Source organism: Taudactylus pleione, unplaced genomic scaffold, assembly GCF_031769625.1.
Source record: "Taudactylus pleione unplaced genomic scaffold, aTauple2 ptg001230l, whole genome shotgun sequence".
NCBI classification, from domain to species: domain Eukaryota; kingdom Metazoa; phylum Chordata; class Amphibia; order Anura; family Myobatrachidae; genus Taudactylus; species Taudactylus pleione.
This window is the reverse complement of record NW_028285630.1, coordinates 351,198-358,388: the sequence shown is the minus strand read 5'-3', so window position 1 is coordinate 358,388 and position 7,191 is coordinate 351,198. Positions and strand designations below refer to the sequence as shown.

The following is a 7,191-nucleotide window of genomic DNA, read 5'->3' as shown; positions in this document are numbered from 1 at the left end:
GAAAAAATCCAAATTTTTCCCTCCAGAATCTCTGTGTCCGGAAGTTTTGATATTTCAAGAATTGGTATCTAAAGATCTTGACATTCTTCATTCCAAAATTAGTGGTAAGAAAAGCACCCAGGGCAATCTTAGTAGACTGGAAATGAAAACATTGAAAGATATTCAACAATGGAAGGAAGTAATTATAAAACCTTCCGATAAAGGAGGAAATATTGTTATCTGGCCTGTCGAAATGTACCATCAAGAACTGATGCGTCAACTTCATGACAAGAATTGTTATCGACCTATGTTGTTCAATCCAACGGAGAATTTCACTATACTCTATAATAGGATAATTGACAAAGCATTTCAAGAAGGTGTCATTTTAAAACAGGAATATCAATATCTACAAGTTCAACAACCCAGGATACCAACATTATACTTACTTCCCAAAGTTCATAAAGACATCAATAACCCACCAGGGAGACCCATTGTATCTGGGATTGGAGGTTTGTCAGAACAAGCTAGTAGATTTTTAGATCTTCATTTAAGACATCATGTCCTTGGACTTACATCCTATGTACAAGATACAACCGATATACTGAGAAAATTACATGATGTAAGAATGGACGAACATCATTTTTTTGTAACATTAGATGTCGAATTTCTATATACTTGTATCAGACATGACCTTGGGATTGATGCAGTTGCATACTTTCTTCAAATGGAAGAACCATGCGACTTCCATAAATTTCTATTGGATATTCTCAGATTTATTCTGACCAAAAATTATTTCACCTTTGGAGATCGATTCTACCTGCAGAAGAGGGGGATGGCAATGGGGGCTGCGTGTGCCCCCACTTATGCCAATCTTTTCTTGGGCAGGTGGGAACGGGAAATTGTCTTTGGTGACCAAATGGATAAATATACTAAATTTGTTGGCGGGTGGTGGCGCTATATAGATGATATCCTTATGATCTGGGAAGGTGAGGAGAGCCTACTTTTGGAGTTTATTCAGGATCTAAACAACAATGATTTCAACATAAGGTTGACTTACCACTACAGTTGTGACTGGGTATCATTTCTAGACCTTAAAATTTACAAAACTACTGATGGTGTTATTCATACTGAACTGTTTCGGAAAACAACAGCGACAAATAGTCTCTTACACCAGACAAGCGCACACTTCCCGCTGACTGTAGAAAACTTACCCAAAGGTGACTTTTTACGTCTTAAACGTAACTGCTCAGAGGAATCAATATATAAGATTAAAAGTCTGGAACTTTCGGAACGTTTGGCTGACAGAGGATACAGCAAAAGATGTATCAAAAAGACAAAGACTAGCATCTCCTCCATTCAAAGAAAAACTATGATTTTTAAAAAAGAGGAACTGCCAAGGAGTCCAAAGAACTAATAAGGAAACTGATGCTATACGCTTTATTGGTAATTTCAATAGGGAATGGAGGACCATTCAGGATATCATTCAGAAACATTGGTCCATCCTACTATTGGATGAGAATTTGTCTAAAATATTAGATACCAAAGTTGCAATGGGTTGGCGGAGATCAAGAAACCTACGTGACCATCTTGTCCAAAGCCACTACATTAAATTCCCTAAGAAGGATAATATCATACATGGTTCATTCCCATGTGGGTCATGTAAAGCATGCCAGTACATGGTGAAACGTGATAGGGTCCAAGATAAATATGGTAATACCTGTCAGATTAAAGATTTTATCAACTGTAGTACCATGGGAGTTGTGTATTGCCTGACGTGTAGCTGCGATATGAAATATGTAGGGATTACAACTAGAAATTTCAGACAACGCACCCTGGAACACGTTGGGACCATTAGGAACGCTTGATCTGACCTTGCGAAATTTAAGAAATTGACCTCAGTTGCGAGACATTTTCATCTGCACCATAATGATAATCCTAATGACTTATATATTTTTGGTTTGGAGAAAGTATCATTGGGAATTCGTGGTGGTGATCTCATGCAGCAACTAATGAAACGAGAGAGCTACTGGACATTTAAACTAGGTGCTCTATCTCCTAGAGGAATGAACGAGTATATTAATTACAGTGTATTTTTTTAAATATATTTATAATTCTTGCATTTTTTTCAATTTTTTAATTTTTTTCAATTTCCTGTTTCTCAAATAAGTCACTTTGTGATTTTAACTCCAACATTTTATACTCACCTCACTTCACACTTAATAATTCGTATTGATCTATATAATTCACTTTCCAATTTTTTTGACTAATATATGGACTATCCATTCACATAGTGTATGGTGATCGATATTACATTAGGCACAATTAGACTATGTCTAATTATATTTCACGTTTTTTTATTTTCATGTCCATTGGTACATCTTATTTATTTATTTATAGTGTCTTTGTACCATCCTAATTGCTTCACTTTTGTTTTATGCACATAATAGTCGACACGGCTTGCACTTAACAATTTTATTACCACTAATAGTAGTTGTGATTAATAATAAGTGGCTTTTTTATTATTATAATCTCCCTTGTGAATCTAAATGTTTGCAATTTATGACAAACCATCTGTAATTAGCAATACTAGCAGGTGGTGCATGATCCAGCCTCTCTATTTGATGATCTAATACTATGTCTGGGTTATCTTAAACTTTATCCCTTTTGAATATTTATGAAGATGCATTTATTAAGATTCCTAGGCATAATTCCGTTTAGGTGTGATTTGCATAAAGTATGACTTTATGCACTAGTAGGTGTATTAACTATGACATCTGGAATGAATTTACGATGCCCAATACATCAGGTTCTAATATAAATGTTTACTTTATTTATTCCTGGTCACCGGGGGTTCTTTTCTCTTTTTTTCTTTTATTTACTGCAATTGGCTTTGAACTACATATTCCACTAGACATTGCGCCCACTTGATACCACTTGAGGGGTTACTTAATTAATTTTTTGTGTGTTTTTTATATATAATTATAATGTGACTCAATGCACTAGTAGGTGTACTCATCATGACACCTGGATTAGACTTATATTGCCTAATACATCAGGATCATATATAAATGTTTATTTTATTCATTCGTGATTATTACCGGTTCCTTTCATCCACTTTACTGCCATTGGCTCTGAACTACACATCCCACTAGGCAATGCATCTACTTGATGAGACGCCACCTCCGCTGTGGGCGAGTGACGTGTACCTTGTACACGCTTCAATTGATTTCCATTTGCCCAATATATCAGGATCATATATAAATGTTACTCTATTAATTCCTGGTTACTAGCGGTTTCTTCCATTTACTCACTGCTATTATTTTGAACTACATATCCCACCAGGCATTGCGTCCACCCGACACCACCTGATTGGCCAACTTTCATGAGCTTAACATTAAACCAATAGAAGTGGAACGTGAGGATGCACTACACTGTGACTAGTGTTACAGCGGTGAGCCGCGACCTCCATCGCGGGTGAGTGACGTGTACCTTGTACACGCTTAAATTGACTTCCATTTGTTTTGTTACCTTATGAGGTGATCAAGCCTCGATGCGGGCGAAACGCGCATCCTCTTAACACATGACTAACTGCTGATATTCAGGATCACCCAGCCAGTGCACGGACTGGGCTCCATTGTATCCCACACTGGTAATGTATAAGGCTGACAGAATATGTCTGTACAGCCGGTTAGACTTATGAAGTCTCAGCCTGCTTAATAATCTAATCTCCCTTTGCATAATTTTTCCCCCCTTTTTTTACTATTGTGAATTGGATAATTTACTCCTGTGACACAGTACGCTTCCTATACATGGCTGATACTCTCTAAGCATCTTCTAAGATGTTGTGTGTGGCATATACCAGAACATGAAGGGTGTATGTTATTCTATTTAAATGCAACATCACATGGAATTTTCGGATATTCACTAGACATTGAGCCCACCTGATACCACTTCAGTGGTTAATTAAAAAAAAAAATTTGTGATGTTCTAGCGGAGGCAGTACTGTTTACAGATATTTACTTATTACAGGGGATTTTCCTGGACTGGGAAATAGTACATGTGTACGTTATGTGTTGTGTCAGGCTTTGTTTCTTTGTGTATCAAATGTAGAGTTTCTATCTCATGCACATACTCAGTCTAACTTATACAGTTACTTATGTGTTTTCTATAAGCTACAATCTTAATGTTTATGGTGCATATGCCAAATTGATTGCAGCACAAGTAAGGCATGCCTATGCATCACCTGTCTTGACAGCAACGAATCACCAATTGGACCTCTCTGTTGAGAATAGTCCTACATTTTATAATAGGCTCAGACCGTGTGCATAAGGTGAATCCCCATATATTTTCAGTAACGATAGTTTACAGTCATACTTCACTGATAATGCCCAAACTCGTCTGATCTTGGAAGCGATCCAGTGGTAGGCCTGGTTAGTACTAATGTGGGGGACCACTTAAGAATACCAGGTTCTGTAGACATTTATTGTACTGTTTAATGGGGATCATAGGATTGCATACTGTGTAGCCTATATACCAATCTCTATGGTATCTGTTGCAAAAATAAGCACATGTAATATAATTTATATTTTGGTGTGTGGGATACTTAGCAGAATTGTCTACTATATTTCGCCATTATGTGTATGTACCTTTTATGAGTTTTATACAATAAATAAAAGTTATGTTTTACTTTATTTATAAGAATTCATATATAAGTGTGCCCCAAGAATAGCCTTACTTATTCTCGTTGGTTAAAAACTCTTTTACATTTAGGCTGTGGGAGCACCACCAACAAATCTTGGATGTATAAATTATTCATAAATTTAGATGGTTGGTTTTAGTAATTCTAGTTATGGTTCTGTGCGGAATCTTCCCTATATATTTTAGATTCCTCAAGTAGCCCCCTTTTGCTTTGATAACAGCTTTGCACACTCTTGGCATTCTCTCAATCAGCTTCATGAGGTAGTCTCCTCAAATTTTTTTCCAACAGTCTTGAAGGAGTTCCCAGAGGTGCTGAGGACTTGTTGGCTGTTTTTCCTTCACTCTGCGGTCCAACTCATCCCAAACCAGCTCAATTGGGTTTAGGTCGGGTGATTGTGGAGGCCAGGTCATCTGACGCAGCACTCCATCACTTTCCTTCTTGGTCAAGTAGACCTTACATAGCCTGGAGGTGTGTTTGGGGTCATTGTCTTGTTGAAAAACAAATGATGGTCCCAGTAAGCGCAAACCAAATGGGATGGCATGGCGCTGCAGAATGCTGTGGTAGCCATGCTGGTTAAGTGTGCCTTGAATTTTAAATAAATCACCAACAGTGTCACCAGCAAAGCAGCCCCACACCATCACACCTCCTCCTCCATGCTTCACAGTGGGAACCACACATGCAGAAACCATCCGCTCACCTTCTCCGTGTCTCACAAAGACATGGCGGTTGGAACCAAAAATCTCAAGTTTGGACTCATCAGACCAAAGTACAGATTTCCACTGGTCTAATGTCCATTCCTTGTGTTTCTTGGCCCAAACAATTCTCTTCTTCTTGTTGTTCATCCTCAATAGTGGCTTCTTCGCAGCAATACGACCATGATGACCTGATTCACGCAGTCTCCTCTGAACAGTTGATGTTGAGATTTGTCTGCTACTTGAACTCTGTGAAGACTTTATGTGGTCTCTAATGTGGTCTCTAATCTGAGGTGCTGTTAAGTAGCGGTTTCTGAGGCTGGTAACTCTAATGAACTTTTCCTCTGCAGCAGTGGTAACTCTTGGTCTTCCTTTGTTGGGGCTGTCCTCATGAGAGCCAGTTTTATTATAGAGTTTGATGGTTTTTGCAACTGCGCTTGAGGATACATTCAAAGTTCTTGACATTTTCCGTATCAACTGACCTTCATGTTTTAAAGTAATGATGGATTGTCGTTTCTCTTTACTGAGTTGAGTAGTTGGTGCCATAATATGGATTACAACAGTAGTCAAATAGTGGTGTCCACTGTGTACTAACCATACCTCTGCACAACACAACTGATGGTCTCAAACACATTAAGAAGGCAAGTAATTCCACAGATTAACTCTTGATAAGGCACACCTGTTAATTCAAAACCATTCCAAGAGACTACCTCATGAAGCTGATTGAGATAATGCCAAGAGTGTGCAAAGCTGTCATCAAAGCAAAAGGGGGCTACTTTGAGGAATCTAAAATATAAATTATATTTTGATTTAACACTTTTTTGTTTACAACATTCCATATGTGTTATTTCATAGTTTTGATGTCTTCAGTATTAATCTACTATGTTGAAAACTTATTTAAATAAACAAAAACCATTGAATGAGAAGGTGTGTCCAAACTTTTGACTGGTACTGTGTGTTAATCCCGACGCCGGGACATTGACAGGACGCCGGACCGATCGTCCAATGTGGGGGGTAAGTATGTATATAGCCGGGAATGGGGGGGTTTGGTTTAGGGCACCCTGGGGGGATTTAGGATCAGGCAACCCGCCAGGGAGGGTTAGGGCTAGGCTAGGGGAAGGGGGGGTAAGGTTTAGGCTCTAGGGGGGCATTAGGGACAGGCACCCCCCGGGAGGGTTAGGTTTAGGGTGTGGGGAGGGCGGGGTTAGGTTTAGGCACTTACGAGGGAGGGTTAGGGTTAGGCACTAGGGGGGGAGATTACGGTTAGGCACCCCTAACGGATGGTTAGGGTTGGGGGGGGAGAGGGTTAAGAATGCTTAACTTACCTCCGCTGTCGGGATCTTGTGCATCAGGCTACTGGTGTCGGGATTTGAACCAGCTGGCTGATGTCTGAAGGTCAAACATACCCATTCCATTTCATAGATGTGCTTTAAACTGCGGTGTCTGTGCCGCTGCTCTGTCACTTAGTAACCAGGCAGCTCACTACAGCCTTTGGCCAATAATGGTGAAAACAATATTGTGAGCTGTAAGGTGGTCTAAACTGATGGTAAATGACTGGAAATGAATTAATAATTGAGGTTAATAATACTCTAGGAACAAAAATAAACCCAAATTATGAGATTTTAGCTTTTTTCATACATTTTTGTAAAAAAATCCAAATCCAAAAGCAGTCACAGCGGTTTGGCAAATCCAAAGCTGGACGACGAATCAGAGTCAAATCCAAATCCAGCAAAAATGGTCCTGCGCACATCCCTAGAGCATAGAGTGGCCTACTGAGGAATTAAAGCGATCAGGGCAGCGCTTCATCAGCCCGTACACCTG

The 7,191-nt window shown here is 39.2% G+C and overlaps 1 pseudogene; it reads left to right on the top strand.

Annotated features, from left to right (window-relative positions):
• Positions 1-4,339: 4,339 nt before the first annotated feature.
• On the top strand, positions 4,340-4,458 carry LOC148450988 (5S ribosomal RNA; annotated as a pseudogene).
• The last annotated feature ends 2,733 nt before the right edge of the window (positions 4,459-7,191 follow it).